The sequence below is a fragment of the Aquarana catesbeiana genome, linkage group LG03 (assembly GCF_042186555.1).
Source record: "Aquarana catesbeiana isolate 2022-GZ linkage group LG03, ASM4218655v1, whole genome shotgun sequence".
Taxonomy (NCBI): domain Eukaryota; kingdom Metazoa; phylum Chordata; class Amphibia; order Anura; family Ranidae; genus Aquarana; species Aquarana catesbeiana.
This window is the reverse complement of record NC_133326.1, coordinates 310,362,932-310,390,301: the sequence shown is the minus strand read 5'-3', so window position 1 is coordinate 310,390,301 and position 27,370 is coordinate 310,362,932. Positions and strand designations below refer to the sequence as shown.

Here is a 27,370-nt window from a genome sequence, read left to right as displayed (position 1 = left end):
CCATGTGTATGGGGCATTAGACCAGTGTGAGAGGAGGCAGGTGCCAGCAATTGCAGTGGGGCAATGCCTGGATGCCTGGTGCTAGCAATGCCATTAGCACCCCAATGTACATTACACGAGCTGCATAGGGGAGGGTTCAGCCACCCGAAGAGGAGTGTGTAACTTCTAGATACAGAAGCCAGGCTCTCAATAGAATTATGAACATTTAAATCACACCTAAAGACGCCTGCATGTCTAAAAAAGTCCCAAATCCATTTAATACATGATGAAAAGCCTCGTAAAGTAAACAAAGAACTTACTTTCTCTGTTGCCCATTGAGAGATACAGTTTGGATGATAATAAGCAACCTGGGGACGTTTAAAAGCAGCCCAAACTCAAGAGTGACAACGCTCAAACAACACAGGCAAACCAGTCCAACATGAAACAACCCAACAAAAGGAAATCAAGGATATTAAATAGCCACTTGCACGACTTATAATTTTTACTTGAAATGGAAGATTTTTTTTTCTGTTTGTAGCTACTGGTAAATTCATGCCAGATAATGAAAATATTGTAAGTCTCAAAAGTTAGCCAACAGGCACAGGCTTTTCCAGTTCATTTTGTATACAGGTGTTCTTTCTGCAATGGTCCTGCTGCTGACAGTGACAACCCATCTGTGCTCCAGTTAGCACAGGATACTGCTATTCAGGTCAGGCCAGTACATCTGAGGATTCCTTGCAGAGTTATCAGGACAGTTCACCTTTCACCAGCTCAGAAGACAGAATATCATGGGTAAATTGCAGGTTATTTACTGTACTGAGGATTTGCTCCTCTTTTTTTGAACATAGGACTATCTGGAAGTGTCCTTAAATAGGTTTAATGTTATGTGCTGACGAGCAGCCATTTTCTTAAAGTCCTACAATTAAAACAATATGGCGGCCATTTTTTAGTAGATGTTCATGAGACTACAACCGCTGCCATTTTCTTGTAGCCCATAATAAGCAAACGAAAAAGGCTTTTTTTGTGCAGAGCTTAAAACTAATATTGAACACACAATCTGCAATCCTAATCACTAGAATAGATTTGGTTTTGATGTTATGTATTACTAAGATAACCCGTATCACAGCAAATATAATGATGTCAAGAAAAAATTATTTCTTAGTGTGTGTCTATCTTTCGGTGTAGGCAGTGGATGAGACAAACGGTGCTGGAGCCCCGGAAATGATGTTGATGCCTCAACATATCTCATGCATACATAAAACAGTGCCTGGGTAAATAGATATGAGATGATTAAAACATATCTTATATACAGGAGAGGAGAGTAAAATAAAAATCGATAAAATAAATATATTAAAATCCATAATAAGTATATTTATATATGAAAACTACCAATTTAACCCTAAAAAATTCTTAAAATTATTTTCTTTTATTAAATATCACTGATAAAACAGTTAAGGTCGAATTCAATATTCAATCCCCGAGGTGCAAAAGTGTCCAATATAAAAATACATTTGGACTCTAACTGACTAAGGGTCCTTACTTTATGACCACTGCGCCAATGTTTTTTGTACGGTTCGATGCCCCAAAATCTCAGTTGGGTGGGGTCTTTGTTATGATGTGTAGCAAAATGTTTAGAGACACTATGTTTCCTTAATAATGTTCTGTACATGTTCTTTAATGCATACTTTAAGCGGTCTTTTTGTACGCCCTATATATTGTAGCCCACAGCTACATTCCAAAGCGTAGACAGCTCCTTCTGTGTTACAACATGTGAAGTCGTTGACCTCATCTGTATTGCCTGTACTGATAGAGGTAAACGTAAATTTCTTTTCAGCCGGGCGTTTAGTTTTAATGCATGCAAAACACTGTTTGCATGGAAAGAAGCCTTTTCCCGTAAAGAACGTAAAACCAACCGAGGGTGGATCTGGGATATTCTTAACAATCTTATCTCTTATCGTCTGAGCCCTTTTGTATATAAACTTAGGGTTCTGAGGTAGAAGTTCTTGAAGATGTATATCCATTTCTGCCACTTCTAATATTTTCTCTTTTATATGCTTACTATTATATCCTTTATCGATGAATCTGTGTCCTTTTTTATCCGCTTGGGCTAAAAAAATCATTCCTTTGGGTGCAGTTTCGTCACAGACGCATCAATTGGCCATTCGGAATATTGCACAGCCAATTATGATGGTGGCAGCTCTCCAATGGGAGATAGCTGTTTTTATCTACGTTTTTGAAATGAGTTTTTAAACTGAGTATGCATCCTTCTTGCATTATCTCTAAATCCAGGAATGATATGGTCTTCTTACTTATATCCCAAGTTAATTTAATATTTCTATCATTCTTATTAATTTTTTTCCAGGAAATATACAAACTGACTCTGTTCCCCCCTCCATAAAAAAAAAAATGTCATATCTTTTGAAAAGGACAAGTTCCGTTGGTGTATTTCGTGAACAGTTTCATCTTCCCATTGGGCCATAAATAGACTCGCCACACTGGGTGCAAATTTTGCTCCTATGGCAACTCCTGTTTTTTGATGTTAATAATTGCAATTATACCAGAAGTAGCTGTTCTTTAAGCAAAAGTCTAGACATTTGTCGAGAAATTTTCTCTGAATGCAGGGTAGTGTGGTATGTGTTCTTAGGCCCCATTTTGTAGCTTCACATGCCTGATGATGAAGTATTACCATATAAAGTGAGGACACGTCCGCTGTGGCGATACTCTATGGTCCTTCTTCCTTAGGTTTCCTTTCTAGCATTTGTAGCACTTGCTTCGTGTCTCTCAAATATTGTATATGTATTGTATATATAATCTTGTATTTTGAACAGCTGGCTGTAAATAGTTGTTCAATTCTGAGAGTAAGGGAATCTGTCCCATTAACTATCGGTCTAGGGGGAGGGTTCACCTTATCTTTATGCAGCTTCGGTAATGAATATATTAATGGTGTACGACAGGATTCAGGTATTAGGAATTTGGCCTCTTTTTTATTCAATATATTCCTTTTTGAACCGAGCTGTACAACCTGTTCAAATTTCTTTCTACATCTAAATACAGGATTGCTGGGTAGTCGACTGTACGTGTTTTCATCCTCTAACAGTTTGGTCATACTGTCATTATATTGTGCTTTAGAGAGGATCACAAATCCTCCTCCCTTGTCCGCTGGTGGGATAACGACGTCCTTCCTTTTCGTGAGTTTCCTAATGCCACTTTTCACATAATTGGGTTCTTCTTTTTTCTTTATCTTGAAGTCCTTCAAATCTTGTAGTACTATTTTTTTGAACACCTCAATATGTTTATTGTTGTTCACAGGGGGATTAAAAATTGATTTTTTCCTAAGTACGCTATGTAGAATCTCCTTACTTTCTACTGAGAGTCTGGTTTTAGTTGGGTTACGCGCTATATATTTTTTGATGTTCAGCTTTCTTATATATTTTTGGATCCCTATATAGGTTTGAAATTTGTCCAAGTTCTTCATAGGTGCATATTTTAGCCCCTTATCTAGGACTCCAATTTCTTCTTATGTCAGTGGTGTACCGCTTAGATTAAAAATACCCTCTCTTTTTGCTCTCTTTTTTGCTTGTTGTCTCTTCCCTGATCTGCATCAATAGAATCAATTTCTCCCTCTTAACTGTGTGAGAAAAACATGGTATTGTGGGTAAATCTTATACCCATAAACCCATGTTTTTTCCTTGTAGTTAAGAGGGCTTGGCTGGAAGGGAGCATATGTCTTTTAGACCCATGCCCCTTCTATGACACTGCAGTGAGAGGTGTGCCTCCACTGCAGCATTTTTATTGGACAGCTGGGGCTAATGGTACTTTACCATTGGTCCAAGACTCCAAGCTGTCTGGGGTCTCTGTGACCTCAGGTCACTGAGCTACGACCCTCAAAGCTCGATTTTTTTTTTTAATGTTCATGGCAGTTGAGGCTCTGCCTTACCTGCCTTCCCTGACTGTACGTCCCTGTCAGTGTGTCTGCATATTGCCAGCGGTAATAGAGAGCATCAACCAGCCACGGTGTTACCAGGGTTTAGTACATGCAAACCTGTCCCCTATATGACTCTCGCAGGATTGTACATGTCAGTGCACTGATAGGTGATATGTAGTGCCAATCAAAGTGCATATGGGTGTGTCAGACTTTTTAAGGCCCCACTGCTGCCACCATAAAATCGACTTTTCTTTGGCAAGCCTGCTTTATGGGAGTTAAATGCCTACCACCATTATCGCAGTAGATTCTGATGCAGATGCTTGTGTTGGCCTACTCTTCCTATAGTCAACATGCCTGTGTCTCACCCTAATAATTCCTTGATCATCCTATGTTCACCTCTCCACTGATTTCCTAAACTTTGGTTGACTGGTCATAATTCCTAAGTAGGGACCTGGTGGTTGCTGACATTTTTTTTCAACTTATTGATAGCATTGACCAGATGATTGTTGCATTGATCTTTATGTGTGACATGGTGCTGGACGCTAGCCGGGCCATGCCATGGCAAACCCTTTTGGCTGTTCAGATCTGTGTAATGCTATGTACACACGATAGGATTTTCCGACAGCAAAACCGTGGATTTATTTCTGACGGATGTTGGCTGAAACTTGTCTTGCATACACACGGTCGCACAAATGTTGTCGGAAATTCCGCACATCAAGAACGCTGTGATGTACAACACGTATGACGAGCCGAGAAAAATTAAGTTCAATAGCCAGTGTGGCTCTTCTGCTTGATTCCGAGCATGTGTAGAATTTTGTGCGTGGAATTGTGTACACACGATCGAAATTTCCAACAATGGATTTTGTTGTTGGAAAATTTGAGAACCAGCTCTCAAATTTTTGTTGTCGGAAATTCCGACAACAAATGTCTGATGGAGCCTACACACGGTCAGAATTTCCGACAACAGGCTCACATCAAACATTTGTTGTCGGAAATTCCGATCATCTGTACGCGGCATAAGGCTCTGGTTTAAATGCTGTTCAGGGGAGCAACAGTGTTGAAAGGCTTTGGTATGCCTACCTTTCTTTAAAGACCATTATTTCGCCTCCTTATTGGACAAAATCTTTAAAGATTCTACAGGGAGTAGGTGTACACACTTACCCCTGCTGCACAAAGCTAAGGATCAATGACACAGGTTGACACCATCCATTTTTACATCAGTATCAAAAGGTTACCAAATAGTTTCACCTTTGTCCTCTGACCTTATTCTTTGCTTTGTGTCTTCCTATGCCTTATGCCGTGTACACACGAGCGGACTTTACGGCAGACTTTGCCTGGCGGACTTTTCGACGTACTTTATCCGCTAGTTGCGCCGGACTTAAAAACGGACGGACTTGGACACACACGATCACTCCAAAAGTCCGCTGGTTTTGAATGCGGTGACGTACAGCACGTACGACGGGACTAGAAAAGGAAGTTCAAGCCCCACTACGGCACCCTTTGGGCTCCTTCTGCTAATCTCGTGTTTATCTCATGTTAGTAGAAGTTTGGTTAGAGACGATTCCTGCTTTTCACACTTCAGCTTATTTCGATCATTTTCTGCGGTTCAGTTTGTGCTTGTAAGGGTTTGTATCTGCTTTTCAGTGCGTGTTGGTCAGTTCGTAACCTGCTTAGCAGGCCGTTCTGGTCCGCTCGTTCCTGATTTTCAGGTCGCTCCTCATAGGCCTTGCTGTTCTTCAGTGCGTTTGTTATAAGTTTGTTTGTTTGACCAGCCGACCGTTTTGAAGCCATGTCGCGTGGACGTACTCGTTCTTGAGTTCGTGCTGCGTGGGGACTTGGTGTTGGGGTTAATACTTTGACCCGAATCCAGTCCATGAACAGGGCGAGGAGGAGTTCATGGGCGAAGAATTGGTTGCGCCAGCGTGACCAATTATCGCACATGCCTTTGCTCCGTGAGATCCGTGAGAATAATCCTGAGGATTTCAGGAATTATCTCAGGATGACGGACCCCGTTTTTGAACGTCTGCTGGCTATGCTGACCCCCTATATCAGCAGGCAGGATACCTGCATGAGGCAAGCCATCACTGCTGAGCAGAGGCTAGTTGCCTCTTTACGTTACTTGGCGACTGGGAGAAGTCTTCAGGACTTGAAGTTCTCGACAGGCATCTCCCCCCAAGCTCTGGGGATCATAATCCCAGAGACCTGTTCTGCCATCATTCAGGTCCTGCAGAAGGACTATATGAAGGTAAGTTTTATCCTTTAACATTACATGATATGTATTAACTGTTTGCTAATGTATTGTCTAAATGTCCTCGTTACCTAATTACCATGCTTGGAATATGCTGTGAATGTCCCCTTTATCTTCATGCATGCCTGTTTTTTTACATTAATCATTTTTTGACCTACATGCATATTTACCTTCAATAACCTCCCCACCATGCAATCCTGGGTCCATTTATATCTTTAGCCTCTAGTCCCTTGAACAATGTATATTGTCAGCTCCATTGTACTGTTTGACCTTCCCCCACCCCCTCAAATGTTTTCAACTGTCAGGTGTGTTTTTTACCCAAATTAGAACCCCTCCCCCACCCCCTCAAATGTTTGCAACTGTCAGGTGTGTTTTTTACCCAAATTGGAACCCCTCCCCCACCCCCTCAAATGTTTGCAACTGTCAGGTGTGTTTTTTACCAAATTAGAACCCCACCCCCACCCCCTCAAATGTTTGCAACTGTCAGGTGTGTTTTTTACCCAAATTAGAACCCCTCCCCCACCCCCTCAAATGTTTTCAACTGTCAGGTGTGTTTTTTAACCAAATTAGAACCCCTCCCCCACCCCCTCAAATGTTTGCAACTGTCAGGTGTGTTTTTTAACCAAATTAGAACCCCTCCCCCCACATTTAAATTGCTCAATGGGCCATCAGAGGGGATGAGTAATCTTATAAGTGGGCCTTATGTTTTTTAGAATTAAAAGCAAAAAAACACATATTAATAATGTTCGACTGAATGTTTTTGTGTAATCTGATATCCAAGTTATGTTTAAAAGTACTTATCTGATTTTTTTTATTGTTTCACTCCACAGTTTCCTTCCAGTACACTGGAATGGCAGACCAGTGTACTGGAATGGCTCCCAGTTCGCTGACCGTTGGGACTTTCCCAACTGTGTCGGGGCGATTAATGGGAAGCATGTCCGCATTGTGCCACCACCCCATTCGGGGTCTTATTTCTACAACTATAAGGGGTTCCATAGTGTAGTTTTGATGGCGGTGGTCTCGGCACAATTGGAATTTATGTTCGTGGACGTAGGGAAGAACGGCCGGATGTCTGACAGAGGAGTCTTTGCACAGACCGAGCTGTGCCAGCGTCTCCAGACTGGTGGCCTGGGATTGCCACCTGATGACCAGAATGTGGATGGACTCCCCTCAGTTTTTATCGCTGATGAAGCGTTTGCTCTCGGCACGCACTTGATGAGACCGTTCCCCCAAAGGACACTCACCCCTGAGAGGAGGGTATTTAATTACCGACTGGCCAGAGCAAGAAGAGTTGTGGAGAATGCCTTTGGGATTCTGGCCAGCCGGTTCCGTTTGTTCCTCTCGGCCATAAATCTGGCGGACTATAAAATAAATCATGTGATACTGGCTTGCTGCATTCTCCATAATTATTTGAGAAGACATTCAGCTACATATATGACCTCTGTTGGGCCTGAGGCCGGACTTGTAGTTGACCAGACACTCACAGGCCTGGAATTGGTCCCCCAAACCGCAAGTGTGTGACCGATATGTGAATTATTTTAATGGTCGGGGGGCCATTGCTATTCAACAAGAGCTATAATTTGTTACAAAAATAAAGAAAATTATTTTTTCCTAAAATAACTTTTTTTTAATTCTTGTTTGCATTTAGTTTTGTCTGTCTCCTAGTGCACTTGTAGTGGCAAGTGCATTTCCCTTTAGTTAATAAGGCCCTTTGTCACTGTAACCACACAAAAATTAGCAAAACATCTTATTGATAAATAATCAGCCACACACATTGTAGTAGTAAAAACATTTTACTGTGTGCACATTGAAAGGTGCATTTTTTGGAAAGGTTTTTTTTTTTTAAATACATTTTTTTTTGTTTTTTTTGTAATTTTAGGCATATTTCCACAAAAATAGACCTTGTTTACAAAATTATAATTAACAACAGTGTTTTTAAAAACATACAAAAAAAAAAAGAACTTACAAAGTTTAACATGTTAATAACGGTGCTGGTGATGTCACCCTTGTAAAGCCGACAATTTGCTGATGCTCAAAATTGGGTATTAAAACAGGTTCAAGTCAACATGTGCTATCTCCCATCATAGGGGAGCAATGTACGTGTTTTGTGTGTGCAATCCCTTTGTTCCTCTCACAAACAAACATTTTTATGATGAAGGGGTTACAAACACAAAACAAGTACATTGATATCCCCTGATGGAAGATAGCACATGATGACGCACTGTGTGCATCTGCAAATTGTTTTTTTGTTTGTTTGTTTTTTTTTAGAAAAAAATTCAAAAATTTAAGAAAACACAAACTTGACACTGAAATGAAGAACATGATTGATGTTTTTAGGCAAAACGTTATTATATTCTGCCCAAAACATCAATCATGTTCTTCATTTCCTGTTGCATGGTATCCAGCCGATTCCTCATGCTGTCAATTTGGTCACGCATTCGATCAATTTGGCCATTCCACAACATTATCTGGCCAATAAGTCTTTGTGCACTGTCTGTGCTAAATGGCTCTGCCGCTTGGCCTTCCACAACCAGAACCTCACCTAAAAGGTGTTGAAAAAAAAATGGGTTAAAATATGCACGCCTAAATAGATTTCCTTAAGCTGGGGTGTCAGTCACTCACTTGGTGGGGTTGAAATGTCACACACTTCCTCCACCTCGTCGGGTGGGCGTGGTCTTGGGCTTGGGGTAATGTCAGCTTCAGGCTGGTGACTTGGGGGGTCCTGGGATCCTTGGACTGTTGTCTGAGTCTTTTCTCCCCTATGATAATTAAACAAAAGGTATAGTTAAAACACAGTGATATTTTTTTTTTTTAAATTAATATGAAACGTTGGTTAAGAGTTGGGGACAATTGTCATTTTTTGGCCACAAAAATTTAGAAGACAGGATGAAAATTCCCTCTGAACAAAAATTAAAAACAATACACATTTTCATGCAAGTTTCACAGATGCAGACACCTCAATGATCTCCTATGTGTATTCAATTTTTTTTATGGTCACATAGTACACTAGTGCTCGTGAGTCCAGATGTGGAAACAGCTGCTGTGTCCTGTCCTTACATTACACTGAATCATTTTTGAAGAAGCATTATATTTTCAAACACATCTACACCACATCACCACATTTTTTGAATACGACAAATTATCAAGACCAAAATGTATGTCCAACCCTGTACCATCGTTTTTGGCGAAAAAAAATATGTCATTTTCATAGTATCATATGTATGTTACAAAGAATGGTCTTTATGAATGATGCTGTAGAAACGAAAAAAATATGGATCAGCATGCAAGTTAAGTATCTCAATAGGAACACACAAGTACTTACTTTTTTTAAGCAGCTTTTTATATGCCAATATTGTTCCGGTTCCCTACTTTTGATGTCAGACCACCGCTTCCTCAATTGTTCTTTCGACCGTTTAGTGCCAAATTTTGCTTCTAGAGCGGTGACAACTGAGGCCATTATTTTGTCTTTCCGGGCTTGTGTACGGTCCTTTTTTCCCATCGTAGTCCTCCCTTCTCAATATGGACACCATCTCCACCATCTCTTCAAAAGCCATGTTGGTGGCCTTATATCTCCTCCTGGATGTGGATGGTTGTGGCTCCGGGCTTTCCTCCGCGCTACTTCCAGTTAATCTCTCCGCCATCTTTTTCTCTATACTCCCATTGCGCAACGAAGAGTGAAGGAGCGGGGACAAATCGTACTAAAGAACGTCAGGGGCGGGCGAAGCATGACACATGCGCAGTGTATATAAAGCTATTACGATGGCCTACGTATGTCCGCGCAGAAGTAGCGAGCGTCAGAAACGAAGGTAAGATTAAATGTGTGTGTGTGTGTGTATATGTGTCCCCTAGATTCTGCCAAATATCATCCTGGGAGTTCTGACTGACATTACAGTTTTTATGTTGTGTCTTGTCTTTCAGCAAAAATGAATCATACACCCAATATATTTCAATAGAGATGTAAAGAAGGCAACACTGGGCACACTTTTGGAATTTGTGAAGACTCGAGTCCCCCAGGCAGACCTCAAGTTTGTGGACAAGAAAATTGGTATCTTGCACAACATGTACAAGCGGGAACACAATAAGATCCAGGAGTCGCTCAGATCAGGAGCAGCAGCCGACCAGGTTTATGTACCCAAGCTGTGGTACTACCAAAAACTACGATTTCTAGATGACCAGACAGAAGCAAGGCAATCACTTTCGACCCTTCCCCCCACCCTTCCCTCCAGCCTTCCCTCCACCTCCACCCCAGCTGAGGAGTCCCAGGAAGAACTGGGCCCTTTCATCCTTGATGCGCCCAGCTTCAGCCAGGTATCCTTTTTTGTTGACTTTGTGATTGTATAAATATTAATGATGTAAACATCTCAAATTTTTAAGTGCTTCCAAAAAAATGACTTCATCACAAATATTAATATGTAGACATATTAATATGTAGACACTATCACAGTAGTGGCCAAAAATATGCTTCAACATAGGTGTGCGCAGCCTCTTGCATTAGGGTGTGCACCCCAAAGCTCAAATACAAATGCATGTTTATATGTACTGATGGTGTTAGTAGGGCAGGGGACAGTGTCAGTAGTTTTATTTTTATTCTTTTTAAAGTATTTTATTTTGTAACATTTTTTTTTAGGGATGAAATATCAGTGGTTTAAACAGGGGGGAATATGCACCACACAAGGTGATTAGGGTGTGGCCAGGCACACCTGCCACACCCTGTGCACACGCCTATGTACTTCAGATATTGGTGAGCAGCTGGAATAATGGTGGGGTCAAATAGATAGCCTTGACTATTTGTTTCAAATTAGATTTCATGAGAGCCGTGAGCTGAAAATTGTGTGTGATTGCGTAACCCAAAATTACAACTATGTCCCTTTTTTTTGCCCAGGATGAGTTCAGCCAGGAGGAGGCCTTGCCCAGGGGGAGAGAGGAGGATGCCGTGGCTGGGCCCAGTAGAAGCCGCACGGAGTGTCGGGTGCCTTCCCTCCGCATTATCACCAAAACGCCCAGAAAAATGACCCAAACTGAGGAGGAATCACTAGCTCTCATTCGTGAAGCCAGCAAAATCATCAGCACACCACCCAATGCAGAAGAGGCGTATGGGACATATATGGCCAGCAGATTGCTGGAACTCGAAAAGGGGCAACGCCTCATTTGTGAGGGTCTGATTTTTGAGGCCTATCAGAAGGGCTTGAGAGGGGAGCTTACTGCTAAAACATATCTAGCAGATGAAGCCACTCCTCCTCCTCCTTCTCCTCCTCCTCCTCCTCCTGCCCCAAGTACACCACCAGAGGCACAGCCTCCGAGGAAGGCTGCAGAGAAGCGTGGAGGGAAGGCTGCAGAGAAGCATGCAGGGAAGGCTCCACGGAAGAGTCGAAAGTGATTGCCTGGCTTCTGTCTGGTCTGACTGTGCTCCCTAGTCGCAAGATACCAATTTTCTTGTCCTAAAACTTGGATGTGTGTCCTGGGGGACAAAAGGCTTCACAGATTCCAAAAGTGTCTCCAGTGTTGCCTTCCTCATTTTTTTTCCCAAAAATAAATGGATTTTTTCTTTACCTTACATTATTGACTATGTGTTTTGATTCCAAAACGACATTTGGTTTGGGAGTAGGCAGGTACAGGTCAAAAAGACTATGTGTGTTTTTTCCAAAAGGCTAAATCATTTTGAAAATCAAGTGCAAAGTACTAGTGAAAAGTGCACTTTAGAAATTGCACTGGAAGTGCAGTCGTTGTAAATCTCAGGGGAAGAGCTGAAATGAGGGGGAAGCTCTGCTGATTTTATCATACAATCATGTGCAAGAGAGGTTTTTTATTTTTTGTGGTTCCTTGCATGTGCCCCTCTGATCCACAGCAAATGCACTTCAAAATGCTCTTTCTGTGCAATTCCAAGTACAATTTGCACTTGTAGTGAAAAATGGATTTGCCTTTGGAAAATAAACCCCCCTATGTCTAATTAACAAGGGACACCAACCTCATTAAGGTTCATTAAAACAACACAAAATATTAAGGTTATTGTGGTAACTTGAAACTCCAAAACTTAAAAAAAAAAAAAAAAAAAATTTGTATAATTTAGCACACATTGTAAAATAGATAGTGTTTAAATCTAAAAAAAAAGAAAGATGAGTCCAAAATCGAATTTAATACTTTATTTATGGAGATCTGGCTTTTTAAATATATCATATTAGTCATGGCATGCGGATAAATCATGAAGAAAGTAGTTTGTGAGAACTCTGTGTGAATATAAAGCAGCAAAACAACTTCATTCCTCTCGCATTATAAAGAAAAAAAAAGCGCTGTATTAAAAGATCACAGAAGAGGAATGTGCTAGCTTCAATACGAAGGCTAGTTTTACCAGACCGAGCGCTTCCGTCTTGTACTTACTTCAGAGCATGCGTGAGTTTTGGTCCGTCGGACTAGCACACAGACGACCGGTTTGTCCGCTAGAAAGCAGAGCCCGTCGGATAGATTTAAAACATGTTTCAAATCTAAGTCCATCCAACTTTTGATAAAACAAAGTCCGCTGGAGCCCACACATGATCGAATTGTCCGACGAAATCCGGTACGCCGGACCAAGTCTGCCGTAAAGTCCGCTCGTGTGTGATGACTCTGCTCCTTCCTCTATAACTCTCCTCTCCTGATATACTCTGCTCTGCTGGAGGACTCTGCTCCTTCCTCTATAACTCTCCTCTCCTGAAATACTCTGCTGGAGGACACATCAGACAGACCTATTTTAAGCCATTCAGTGATTGTCCTAATGGGCTATTGTTTCTGAAAACCAAAGGAGGCATTCATCCAATTTAGGCCTCTTGGACAGAATTTATTCGGTCTGCAGTGATTTTTTCGGTTTTACTGAGGAAGACAACCACTGTTTGCAATCAGACCTTCCATTTGACCTTTTCTCAGTTTCAAGAGTGTTCACAAAAGCCCCCCCACACTTATTCTGAGTCTAATTTATCTCATAGGTATTCCAGTTATTGGATACTTGGATGCTTTGTTACTGCATGAGCAGACCTCCCTGGCCTTTAACTCCACTGCTCAGTGTGGACTTTGGAGGACTTTGGATGGATCCTGAAAATTGAGAAATCATGTCTGATTCTGTCACACTATTTGAATATTTGGCATTCTCCTGGATATCCTTCAGGGCATGTTTTTTCCTGCTGCAGAAACTGCTGCGCAGGTTTGGCAATTTTTCAATCTGACATCACTCTATCTTGGGGAACATCATGCGAGTGCTGAAGCTGGTGGTATCCACTTTTTTAATCATTTTCATTTGCTCAGTTCTACTGAGCAGCGAAACTGTTCCACAGCATGAGACATATCCAGTCTCTTTCTGGACAAAATGATTTGGTTACATCCTTGAACCATGATGTCTTCCATGGTGTTTTTATTTTTTTCTTTCATTGGAAGTTTGTCATGATGGACACCAACCTTCTGGCTTGAGGCAGAGTTTTGGATTATCTGCTTATGGTTGTTGGTTTCAGAAGGAATCAAAGCGGTTATTGGTCTGGGTTCAGTTGGACAGTGCCACAACTGTGGGCTTACCTCAGTCATTAGGGTGGCACCAAGAATGTTGCGGCAATGATGGAAGTAGAGTCCAACCTGTCCTAATATTCATCAGCAATTTCTGTGGCAAACACTCCTGGATTGGAAAACTGTCAGGTAGAAATTTTCAGCAGAAAACGCCAGGGGATAATTTTATACATTTGTACTGCTGAAAATTTTACTTCGCCTATTTTGAAGGATCAAGACCGAGAGCATTCCAGTAATTCTCATAGCTCTGGCTTGTTGTCTTCCATTGGTTAGGCAATGCTTTGTAGCCTCAACCAGATCAGCTAGATCTTATCTCACTTTGCCTCTTGGTTGCTGGCTTGGCAGTCTGACTGTTGAAGCCCAGGTTCTGAGACAGGAGCATTTTGGATATTTATAGGCTGCAACCTGGTTTTCTGCACATACTTTTCAAGGTCAATATGTTTGGCTATTTAAGGCTATTTGTGTTCCTTTTTTGAGTTATTTCTTCTTGTGGTTGTTTGCCCCTCAGTTTAGACTGCTTTTGGACATCCATAGGTTGCCTTATTGACTATTATCATCAACACTGTGTCTCTCAATGGACCGTAAAATCCTTTTCTCTGAGTCTATCAAGGGATAAGTGCTCCTTCCCCTCATATGCTGTTATTCTCTCTTTGAAGTGCTTGCTACAACTGAACAGGTGTGACGTGGGAGGGGCTACAGGATCTAGAGGTCTGACGTTCAGTTTTCTATGTACCTGGTGGCTTACTTGTTCTGAGACAAAAACACTGAATGCCTGTTGATAAAATTGGTACTTAGTGATACTATGTACGTTACAACTTTGTACTGGCACTTTTTCCTAAATAAAGAATTTATATAAAAAAAAAAAAAAAAAAGGCCGTACCCCTCACTTTAGTTTTATGGTGAGTACCAAAAACAATCCTATTTTACCTTTCTGTTCATCCTTTTTTGAGTCTCACGTGCTCACCCTTCCAGATACTGCAGCTTACTACAGTGGCAGTGCTGTCGATCTAGAAAGCAGTAAGCAGGACTAGGTGTGGCTAATTAATAAGCTACAGCTAAGGGCAGTAACAATATTCATAGCTACGCCCCCTGCACAGGGCCATCTTAAGAGCATTATAGGCCCCAGGGCAATACAGTGCATTGGGGCCCTGTCTACATAATCACACAAGAGAATAAAAAAGCAAATGATCAATAATGCTTCGTACACACGAGCGGACTTTCCAGCAGACTTGGTCCGACGGTCTTTCCGCCGGACTTTCCGGTGGACTACCTGAACGGATGGACTTGCCTACACACGACCGGACACGACCAGACTTTCCGGCAGGCTAGGTCCGTCCGTCTTTCCGACGGACTTTCGCCGGAGTTACGGCGGACTTTCAGAATGAACGGACTTGCCCACCCACGGACAAGTCCGTTCATTTTGAACGTGACTCAGGAACGACGGGACTAGAAAAGGAAGTCAATCTCGCCGATTTTATCGGTGAGATTGACACCTTGCGAGCCCTGTCGCGGGGCATACCAGGCCCTTCAGTCTGGTATGGATTTTAAAGGGAACCCCCTACGCCAAAACGGCGTGGGGTCACCCCTAGAATCCATACCAGACCCCGATCCGAGCACGCAGCCCGGTCGGTCAGGAAAGGGGGTGGGGAAGAGCGAGCGCCCCCCTTCCTGAACCGTGCCAGGCCGCATGCCCTCAACATGGGGGGGTGGGTGCTTTGGGGGAGGGGGCGCCCTGTGGGGCCCCCCCACCACAAAGCACCTTGTCCCCATGTTGATGAGGACAAGGGCCTCTTCCCGACAACCCTGGCCGTTGGTTGTCAGGGTCAGCGGGCGGGGGGCTTATCGGAATCCAGGAGCCCCCTATAATAAGAGGGCCCCCAGATCCTGGCCCCCCCCACCCTATGTGAATTTGTATGGGGTACATGGTACCCCTACCCATTTACCTAGGGAAAAAGTGTCAATAAAACACACTACACAGGTTTTTAAAGTAATTTTATTAGACAGCTCCATGGAGGGGTCTTCTTCCGGCTTCGGGGGTCTTCTTCCGACTTCGGGGGTCCCTCCGGTTCCTCTTCTCTCGGCGTCCGGTTGGTTCTTCTCCGCTCTCTCTGGCCTCTTCTCCCGGTGTTCCAGTTCTTCTTCCGGCTCCTCTGCTGTTTTCATGCCGCTCTTTTGCCAGCAGAGGCCCGGACTTCTGGGCTTCTTGGCTTCTTGGCTTCTTCTCTTCTTCCGATGTTGACACGACAGTCTCTCTGGCTGGAATGCTCTCTGAGTGCTCCGATGTGACTTATATAGGCGGAGACCCCGCCCCCTTATGCCGTCACAGTCCCTGGGCATGCTGGGACTGTGATGTTTTAGGGGGCGTGGTTGTTGACTGGAGGGACCCCCGAAGTCGGAAGAAGACCCCCGAAGCCGGAAGAAGACCCCCCCCGAGCTGTCTAATAAATTACTTTAAAAACCTGTGTAGTGTGTTTTATTATTGACACTTTTCCCTAGGTAAATGGGTAGGGGTACCATGTACCCCATACTCATTCACATGGGGTGGGGGGCCGGGATCTGGGGGCCCTCTTATTATAGGGGGCTCCCAGATTCCGATAAGCCCCCTGCCCGCAGACCCCGACAACCAACGGCCAGGGTTGTTGGGAAGAGGCCCTTGTCCCCTTCAACATGGGGACAAGGTGCTTTGTGGTGGGGGGCCTCGCAGGGCGCCCCCTCCCCCAAAGCACCCACCCCCCCATGTTGAGGGCATGCAGCCTGGCATGGTTCAGGAGGGGGGGCGCTCGCTCGTCCCCACCCCCTTTCCTGACCGACCGGGCTGCGTGCTCGGATCGGGGTCTGGTATCGATTCTAGGGGCAACCCCATGCTGTTTTTTCGGTTTAGGGGTTCCCTTTAAAATCCATACCAGACCTCCTATTGCAGCGAGCGCGAGATGCAATACCCTGCCCTTGCGTTGTATCTGGTCTGTCGGACCAGCATACAGACGAACGGGCTTTCCGTCAGGAACTGAGTCCGACGGAAAGATTTAAAACATGTTTCAAATCTAGGTCCAGCGGACTTTTGGGAAAAAAAAGTCCGCCGAAGCCTACACACGATCGGATTATCCGCCGGACCAAGTATGCCAGAAAGTCCACTCGTGTGTACGCGGCATAAGGCTATATTTATTGGTACTTCCAACAAAATCAGTGTTTAAACATTAACACAACGTTTGGACAATATAACACAAGCTCGGAAAGCAAGAAATTGAAAAACAAGAAATTGATTGAAATGGGACAGTACAAAAGCAATATTATTTATTAAATTAGCGATACTTCTTTGTAGAGAATTCCTTTATAATTGGATTGAAGTCAATGTTTTTTAGAATGTTATTTGATGGGCACAGTGGCAGCGTTTGGGCACAGTGGCTGCGTTTAATGGCACAGTGGCTGCGTTTGATAGGCGCAGTGGCAGCGTTTGATGGGCGCAGTGGCAGCGTTTGATGGGCGCAGTGGCAGCTTTGATGGGCACAGTGGCTGTGTTTAATGGCACAGTGGCAGCGTTTGATGGGCACAGTGGCTGCGTTTGGGCACAGTGGCAGCTTTGATGGACACAGTGGCTGTGTTTGGACACAGTGGCAGCTTTGATGGGCAGTGGGCACAGTGGCAGCTTGTGTGTTTGATGTGTTTGATGGGCACAGTGGCAGCTTTTTTTGGCACAATGGCTGTGTTTGATGGGCACAGTGGCTGCTGTTAATGGGCACAACTTCACTTGAACTGACTTAGACAGTTAGACTTACTTGAGAGGTCTTCAGAAACCGAACGTTTCGCTCCGCTGAGTCCGCTCCACTCCCTCTGAGCCACGCTGTCTGAAGAACATGGCAGATGTGGGCGGAGCTTGTTCACTAGCCGCGGCGCGCTATGAATGCTGGGGCGGCCGCGGCCTCTGACTGACGTCACTGGTTGCTAGCTAGACGCTGGGCGGCCGGTGATTCTAGCAAGTGAGCAACCAGTGCAGTCAGTCAAAACTTTAAGTCTTCTGAAGCAGATTGCAACGCTGAGGATCGGCCCTGGGTGGGGCCCTCCAGGCAAGTTGGGCCCCCGGGCAACTGCCCAGTGTGCCCAATCGAATAAAAGGCCCTGCCCCTGCAATTTCTTCTCTTTCCCAATCTTTTCATCCTCTCAATCCAATGGCTGTATTAAGCAGGCAGATAGATGCCTGTGGGCTATTACTGTATGTAAGACGTGAAGGCCACATGGCATTTCTTAATACAAAAATACTAATTTAAACAGATGCTTCAAACAGTATAAAGAAATGTAAGCAGAACAAGGTCTCCTATATGAAAACTAAACCATGCTGATACTTTTGTCTGTACAAAGGCCATTTTTTTCAATGACTTTTATGAGTATTGCAGAGACCCAGCTCTCGGACTGTTGTAAACACGGGAAACATGCACCACTTTACAGGCATACTATAGTGGTACCTCCCAGGTGCGAAATTTAAAGGAATATTTCACTTTTATTGTTTCACTTTAAGCATTATTAAAATCACTGCTCCCAAAAAAACTGACGTTTTTAAAACTTTTTTTAGCATTGATACATGTCCCCTGGGGCAGGACCCGGGTCCCCAAACACTTTTTATGACAATAACTTGCATATTAACCTTTAAAATTAGCACTTTTGATTTTTCATGTTCGTGTCCCATAGACTTTAACGGTGTTCGCGTGTTCGAACAAATATTTTGCCTGTTCGCATGTTCTGGATGCGAACCGACCCTAGTGCCTGACCAATATATCCAGGAGCTTGTCAAACTATGCTTATATAGTTACTGTAAGGTAAGTGGTTCGTAACTACAACTGCACCATCTTTCAAGTCTAAAATAAAATCCTAACTTAAGTTTACATTTTTCTTGTTATTTAATAAGATTTAATTTTAATTAATACTCTTGGGGTAGAGATCAAACTGTTAATGTTCATTTATATGTAAATCTTTTAATCATGTGTATGAAATTAAGAAGACCCTGGCAAAGTGACAAACGGAGCCTTTAGCTCAGTATGCAAATGAGGAAATAGCACTCTCCAGTACTTTGAGCCCTACAAATGTAAAAAGCATTATTTGTAGTTTTTGTACATAGAATATTGGAACATTATTATACCCACTTGTAAAATTTATTTTGCTATTGACACAATAGCTACAGGATATAAAGCAGGTGATAATGCAGCTGGAAACAATTTACAATAAACTTAGCACACCTAAGACACATTTTTTTCTTTATTCATCTCTCATGTCAAACGTAGGACTGTGAACATAATAGGGTTGATTTACTAAAACTGGAGAGTGCAAAATCTGGTGCAGCTCTGCATAGAAACTAATCAACCTCCATTTGTTTTTGTCAAAGCTTAATTGAACAAACTGAAGTTAGAAGCTGACTGGCCACCATGCATAGCTGCACCAGGTTTTGCACTCTCCAGTTTTAGTAAATCAAACCCACTATGTAGTGGCCTAAATTTTTAAAAAGCTACAAAATGTACTCTGTCAACTAGATTTATAGTTTTTTAGTATAGTCTTTTTCAAAGTACATCACTATTTACATGTAGCATCAAGCCAAACAAATATCAGTCATTGATTTTGATATTTGTCAGAACATTCTCAAAATTCTTGCTGTGAAAAATGCCCATTAGTTTCCAGTAGGTGTCAGAGATGTATGATTGACTCGCACCTGGATTAGTGCAATAGCCACTGACACTTAATTTTAATCGTAAAGGTAAAGGGTCACCATTTTACAGTTGTCCTTTTAAAAAGTATGTGTAATACTATCGATTTCACTTAAGCGTTTACTCTGTTTTGTTATTGGTAACTTTGAGGGGAGCATGTTAAGTTAATATCACATGATAGTTCTGTTGGCATGTACTGTAGTTAGAGAAATGCCCTGCCTACATCATAACCTTACCTAAAGGACCAGTCCACCCAAAAGTTTTAAGACCCTGGTTTCTCATAGGGGTATGAATACTTTTTCAAAGCATTGTAGTTGCGGAAATTACTCACTGTCGCCTCCTAAGTAAGCGAGCTCCCATCTTCAGTGTGGGTATCTGAAGCCCACTCGTAGCTCCTTTCGGAATTCCCGATCTTGCGTACATAGCACGGTGGACTTGTATTGCGAAGGCTGCCCATTGACTCCTTGGATTGATGACACATATATCCCAGGAGCCAATGGGTGGCCGGATATGACTTACCTCGCCGAGGCGAGGTACAGCGGAAGTTTATCTGTGTAATGGCCAAAATAGGTAATAGGAGTTGAAAAAAAAAACAAAAAATTCTGATGATACATGGCAATGTGATCAGCTACATGGGGGGGGGTGGGCAACTTTAAAAATCCGGTGGAACTCCGCTTTAACTGACAAAGCTTATCCCTTTTGATCTGCATGTGAATTAAACAGTGTAGATACAAAAGTAACAATGTTACTTTGTATCCTTCTGTTTTGCATCCGAACAGTGTTGATAAACACTGAGTCAGACAATTCTTTTTTGACAGCAGCAGCTGCCAGAACTGCTGTATGTATACAGCAATTCCCGACTTCATTTTTAGAGCTGAGAATTTGCAGCAAGTGGAAGTGGGGGAACTCAGCAGAGGGGAACAAGGACTGCTACATGTGTCCTCTGTACTATGAAGATGTTTTTTGCACATGTTTAGTACACCCAGGGTCTCAAACTAGTTAAGTGTGTTGTTTATGATTAAGTCATGATACCTTCATGTGTCAAAATTCACAATCGGGGTGCCACACAGGGTTATAGATGTATACAAATTTAATACATAGACAGTGTAGTGGTTGAGGTTGTGACCTACAGACAAGGCTGGACTAAATAAAAACAATTCCTGTATGTAATACATAGCAGCCCACATGACCAAATTGGCATGCTTGTTGGCACCATAACAATAACATATTGGCATTCCTGTAAGCCATATGAGGCTCAAGGGTTCAGTATGTTTAGCCTACTAAGCAGGAGCTCATACAGATCTCACACAGATCTATACATTTCACTGGCAAATGCCACAAGTAAAAGATTGACAATCAATGCTCAACTGTAAATGGTACCTCCAAACATAAGCTCTTTCACCGAATTTGCTAGTATTTAACCAATTCCATACTATTGACTTTTTTCACAGATCATTTACACAACGATAAAGATATCTAATAGAAAATAATTGCCAGTTAAAGTATGTATCCTCCTTTCGGATATGTTATCTTAGTGAATTGAGCCTTTTGTCTGTTTTATTAGGGCTATGTTCACAACACTAGCCTACACGGTAAAATGCAGCCTTCACCATGCGGGCTAGCATCCTGTCGGCCCCAGCAGGGAGATGTGCGATGTGTGTTTCAGCGCATCACACAATTAGTTTTTTTTCTTAGCTTTTTTTTTTTTAACACTTTTGCATAGTGACACTTCATTCATGTCACTGCATAGCAGAGCAGTGCATGGCCATATGGTGCTATCCAGTATAGTGTGAAAAAAATGCAGTCATTTTTCTGCACTGCAACACACATCACACTAGCATTTTGGTGTGAACAATTGTTTTCTATGTTCCCTAGAGGCGACCTGCATTTATTTATTGTGGAAAAGCGCAAGTCAGTACACATAGTTTGAACAAGCCCTTAAAGTATGTAAACCCAGGAAAAAGGTAATATAATGCAGCTTTCTAGTCCTTATATGTGGTGGCTGCAGTAGTTTTGTTTTTTTTTAAGGCTAAGAACATTTTCTGCAAGTACAGAAAAATATTTCTTGATCCTGCCAGAAATCTGGTTTCCTTGTAACTCGTGTGTGTACTGCGCTGAAATCTCAAACAATGTTTTCAGACTTCCCCGTTCTCTTCTGCGAACTGTGGAACTATGTGATATGGAAGAACTGGAATGGAATGTTCTGTAGTCCTAGCACACTTCCTGTCCTGTGGTGACGATTCTGGTCCTCAATAGATATAGTGCATTGAGGGAGCATTGTCACGCTAAAATAGGAATTGTGTTACTGGCAGGATCATCAGGTATAAATAAAAGAAAAAGGACAGAAAAATAAAACGAATGCAGCTACCACTTATAAAGACTGGTATGCTGAAATATATTACATTTTTGTTTATGGGTTTAGATACACTTTAATAACGTTTTAATCAATTGGTTTGCATACCAATTTAGGAACAACTGTTGGCAAATGCATCACTGATTTCTTAAAAGTTTTTTTTACATGCCAGATCACAAATGATAAATTCCAGCTATACAGTGCTGGAAAATAATTTTTTTAAAGATTTTATTTTGGCTTTGAGCCTGTAGAACATAACTTCTGTGATTTTCTCCCAATGCCACATGCAGTTAAAAAATACACTATTTTGTCTGACACATCCAATAATGCAGGCCCCAGAAAGCAGATTTGCACACAGGTTTAACCACTATTATTAGGACATTTATTAGAAAATGGCCTTCTTGTTTTCCCCATCTCTCCTGGGATCTCTGTATGAATCTTCACAACCCGCTTTTAAACCAATTACTTTGGTCAGATTGAAATTTTTCTAGTTGCTATTACATTTGTTACGAGAGCTCTAGCTATTGATCTACTTTTTATGAGAAATCAAAAAGAGCCAGAGAAAGTTTCACTTGACAAGAGCATTCTCCCCAAGGTGTTTGTCATAATGTAAATGAGAAAGCTCTAAAAGTGGGATATGTCGATTATTCACAAAGGCTGATACTAAAAAAAAAAGGCAACATATCTTAAATTGATAAACCTTTATCACATCATAGATGTAGTATACCTTAAAGTACACACGCAAATGGCAATTACCATGCAGGAAAGTTTGTTTTAGTCCTTCTCTGTCAAAAATCATTTGTGTATGGGCTCTGCTTTACTTTCACAGCTAGGTATGTGCTTAAATTTCAAATGGCTTGGATAGAAGGTGTGTCTGTGCAAGCAACTAAGGTGTTTATGCAGTGCCTGTTAAAGTACCCATACCTTTGGAAGTTTTAATGTTTTATTGTCATAGAACATTGAATAACATTCGATTTTTACACCTAATTAGCAGGAATATACTTTATAATATATATAATTCTACATAAGTCATTTCATAACTTATTGTAATAAACAGTTACCTTTCCATTTCATTCTGCGACTGCTGCAATTTTCAGAAATTTTCAAATATTGTCAAAAACTTTCAGTATGGCAGTCAGGAGGCTTTCCATACAACATTGGTATACAGAATGCCACCAGAAATGTAATTTGCTGCATGTGATAATTGACTCATTCCTTTTCCTAGTCTACATTGAGATATGTTAAATTTTTAGGCTGCAATAAGAGGTGACATTTTGGTAGGATAATCTCTGAAGCCTGGTATACACGGGCCCAATGTCGGCCGGTTCACAAGAAACCGACTGACATTCAGCCCATGTGCACAGCCTGTCTGACAGCAGGGAGATCGCTTTACTAACAGCGCATAGTTAGTACAGTGAGCTCCTCCCGAGCTCATAATTTTTTTCTTTAGTTTAGCCCACAGGGATGAACAGAAAAAAAACTTAGTGTGTACCGGGCCTAAGGCTTGTCTACTAATAAAAGGGTTATGAACACTACAGCTTTGCTTAAAAGGTTACAGGTCTTTGTGGTTGAGAGTGGAAGAAACTATGCATATAACAACTGTTACTCAGGTGCTTCACCATTCACGTCTTTATGGGAGAGTGGCAAAAATGAAGTAAGTGTTAACTAAAACTCACATGACAACTCATCTACACTGTGCCTGAATGCATTTGAGAGATGCTGAAATCAACTGGAAGGCATTTTTTTGGCCAGATGAGAAGAAAATTTAGCTTTTTGGCCCTAAGATTAAATACCGTGTGTGGTATAAGGCAAGCACTACACCCCAGGACTTATTGGGATCCTGTTGTTTATCCTCACATTTTCCCAGACTTTTGGGCTCACTTAATTGGGCAATTCCAAAGTTATCCTGAGAGACCTCTAGTTCTGGCCAATTGGGCACCTCTGGGGTCTCTAGGCACACCTCCAGCCCAACAACTAAAAACGCCTAAAATAAAATATATACTTTCATCAGTACAGAGCTAGCATCAGAGCCATGTTCAAATGGATGAGGTGTTCTCTCAGCAGACACTATGGTATTTTTCGGGTTCAGGGCCTTTTCTTTCCCACTGCACAGAACAATTGAAAATCTCTACACAGGATCACACTGAGTAGCAGTAATGGGGACACAGCTACTTCATGGCAGACAATCTTGAGACTGGTTTCAAAGGTTACCAGCACTGTGGAGTACTTCTTACAGTCACTGTATATACACATTAATTCTACCTGGCCCTGGATCAATTGGCTAGTCTATGAACCGAGTATGAGGGAATCTTCTGAAGTGGGACCTGTCAACAGCAGGCAACCCACCGATCACTATTGTCAGCCTCTTAATGCCTCTTCTTTGTGGTTTGCAAGTAGTGAAGATATTTTTGGGCAAGTTGCTAGGAGAGATAAATCTTTGATTGTTAGGGTTAAAACAAAAAATAAAATATATCAAAAAATGTGTCCTTAACTATAAGGCAGGGCTGCTCAACCCGTGGCCCTCGGAGCCCTCTGATGTGGCCCTGAACTGAATGCAGGAGTTTTGGTGCACTTACTGAAAGCGCACCACACCTTCAGAATATTATAGACGTCTATGGCAAAGCGCGGCTAACCTGAAGGAAAGTGGGTAAACCACAGCGTTAGTGTGAAAGTAGCCTTATAGGGGGCTCAGGACAATAAGAACTCCTTTACATTTGTGGTTTGGAGGGCAGCAAAACCCCATAGTTGAGACATGTTTTTACCGCATACCCCAATCACTGGTGTAGCGTCAGAGGTCATATTACGACCCTGCCCCATGCTCCAAAGGGCCCGTGCGACCTTCCTGTCACATTCTGTTTTACAGTTGGACAGGAGGGGTTTCCGGGGCAATAGCTACAAGAATGGATCTTCTAGATTTTTCTCCTGCAACTGGTGAAAGCTGGCTTCTCCTCCTCTCCCTCCTGCTGACAATTAGTGGCTGCAGGAGGAAAATGTATATTATCCTATATAAAATAAAAAATTCTAAATTCTGAACGATTTCACTTCATTGTGACCTGCGACTGGTTAACAAATCACTTATGTGTCCCTTGCACTTCAAAAGGTTGATTGCCCCTGATATAAGGCATCATGCTTCAGTGAAGTAAAGCAATTTAAGTTCACTAGACTTTGTCAAAGTTTGCTTACATAGACTGGTTTTCAGGTAATTTATTGGTGAGTTGTGTGTAAGCTAAGTCATATTTCAATGAAAAAAATAAATACAAATGGTGCAAAATGACATCAGGATTTCTAAGCTACTGGCTTTTTTTTGTTTAAACACTTTTTCCTTATATTTTTTCAATAGAAATAAATGATAACATGTTTTGCCCCCTAAACTATACTGTATTATAAGGGATTCTCTGTACCACTTTACAATTGAACATGAGCTCACAGGGAAGTATTTATAAATGAAATACCAGAGACAGGAATTTATATTAAAAAGCCTACCACTTGCCAAGTTCTGCATTCTTTTTTTTTTTTTTAATTAGGTGTAATATTGATCATTGAGATAGATGTATGTTTTAGAGGTGGGATTTAATTTATTAAAAGGCTTTGATTTTAAAGTTGACTTGTAAACCTAAATTATCCTCTTCCATCTAAACTTAATCTGCAAAAATCAGCTTTTTTATTCTTTCTTGTAAAGTGCTCCCCCTGGGTCTGGTCCTGGCATTCTATTGTAGCATAATGTGGAATTTATGCACAGGCAATTCTAGTGATTTACTGCTCAAGTGGATGCAATAATACTGCCTGCCCCACTACTGACTGTCGGATGAAACTTGGGGACTGAAACTGGAGGAAGCCAAGAGCCTTTGTTAGATAAGTGTAATGCCTAGTACACACAATGAGAAAAATACCGCTTTTGGAGCGATTTTTTTCGATAATCTTATCATTAGTACACAGCTTTCAAGAGCCGATCATGATAGTTCATGTGAAATTATCCGAAGGGACAAGCGCGAAAATGTTTCTCATACAATAACAGAACAAATGATTTTCGTGTAATTAGTATAGCATTTGTACTAAAAAACAAAAAAAAATCGTGTGACCAAGACCATTCATGCTCATAAATGAAAGAATACTTTACAATACAATACAACACAACACATTGCAAAAAATGTGTACCAAAAAAATGGCGCCTTGTGGGGATGAGAACATATAAACAAACAGCTGCCCCCTTTAAAGTGAACGAATCACTAGAACTGTGCAAAATTATAAAATAAAGAATAAGGTGCTATACATGGTCATATAAAAAAAACTGGCACAAAGAAAACACTGCATCAGACTAAAATATGCACATTAATGAGAAAATAAGCAAGCATAAAGTCCATAAGTGAATAAATCCCAACACCAAAATGGAATACTCTGAGATAAAACTTCTAGATCTTCCACCACGAGTGCTCAATATGAAGATGGCCACTCACCAGAGCTGTTTGACCCCTTTTTACAGGATGGTCAAAAAACACTTTGGGAACACCAGATTGGTTCCACTAATGACATGAATCCACTCCAATGGCCACTCAGGAAGGAGCTAGAATGTAAAAAATGACTCCACAGGAGACATGGATAAACGTCTCATAGTGTAGTAATTTTTAATAAAGTAAAAACAGCAGCAATGATAGCAGTTACACTCACATGTGATAGTGCCTGGCCTGGCTCTAGGTGTAAACAGCGTGTGGGAGTCAGCTGATCCCTGGGGGTAACATGCGTTTCACGTCTCACTCCGAAGGTGCAAAGCCTGCTGTGGTGTATCAAATATGGACCCGGAAATGAAACACATTACATCACTTCTAAAGTTGTATTCTGTCATATAAGAATTATTGTAACTTTAGTATTCTATTGGTTTTTGATATGAGATTAACATGCAAAAAAAGGCGATCATTCGTCCGATACTCTTATCGTGTGTACTAGGCATAGGAGGCGTGGTTTTTTTTTTGTTTTTGTTTTTTTTTTTGCAGAATAGGTTAGAGAGAGAAGAAAGGGTAATAATCTCGATCTTAGTTTTAGTTTGGTTTTGCTTTAATAAAATGCCTTCTGTTCAGGATGTTTGCCCACATAGGGGTTATTTGCAAAACATCCAGCTACTGAGAGATAATATATCAGAGACACATGTATGCTATTGAATGAAAAGTACATATGGAAGCAATGCAAAATTATAATTATATAATATGTGTTAAATGAATATCTTTTAGCTGCTAATGACTACACAAACAAACAAGAGAAACACGGGGCACAGCAGCTGGATTTTAACTTTGCCATAAGGTTTATTTCCAATCCTGAAAGATCTGTCCATTTGGCATTGAAACCAAGGCCTCTGGATTGCACAAGAGACAATAGAAGCAGATATACCATGTCCTCATAAACTGCCAGATGCAGCTTTTGTACAGCTGGATTTTCCATCTCACTTGGTCCATGTCCAGTCAGATATCAGTTTTCCACTGGAGCCAATTTTTCTCATAAACCCATTTACTTTGGCCATTGTATGAGAAGCTTTATGTCTGACTAGACTTTATCTGCCTTGGCTTAGCCTAAAAAACATGCCGGCTTATGAAAAGCCTGTATACTCCTATTTCGTAATGACATTTTATATGTAAAATCACTATATTGTTTCACCATGTTTCTTT

General features: G+C 41.6%; 1 protein-coding gene across 3 annotated transcripts in view; it reads left to right on the top strand.

The window, feature by feature from the left end:
• The window catches only part of CFAP54 (cilia and flagella associated protein 54), a 545,361-nt gene that overhangs the window by 280,941 nt on the left and 237,050 nt on the right, over positions 1–27,370 (top strand). The window lies entirely within an intron of this gene.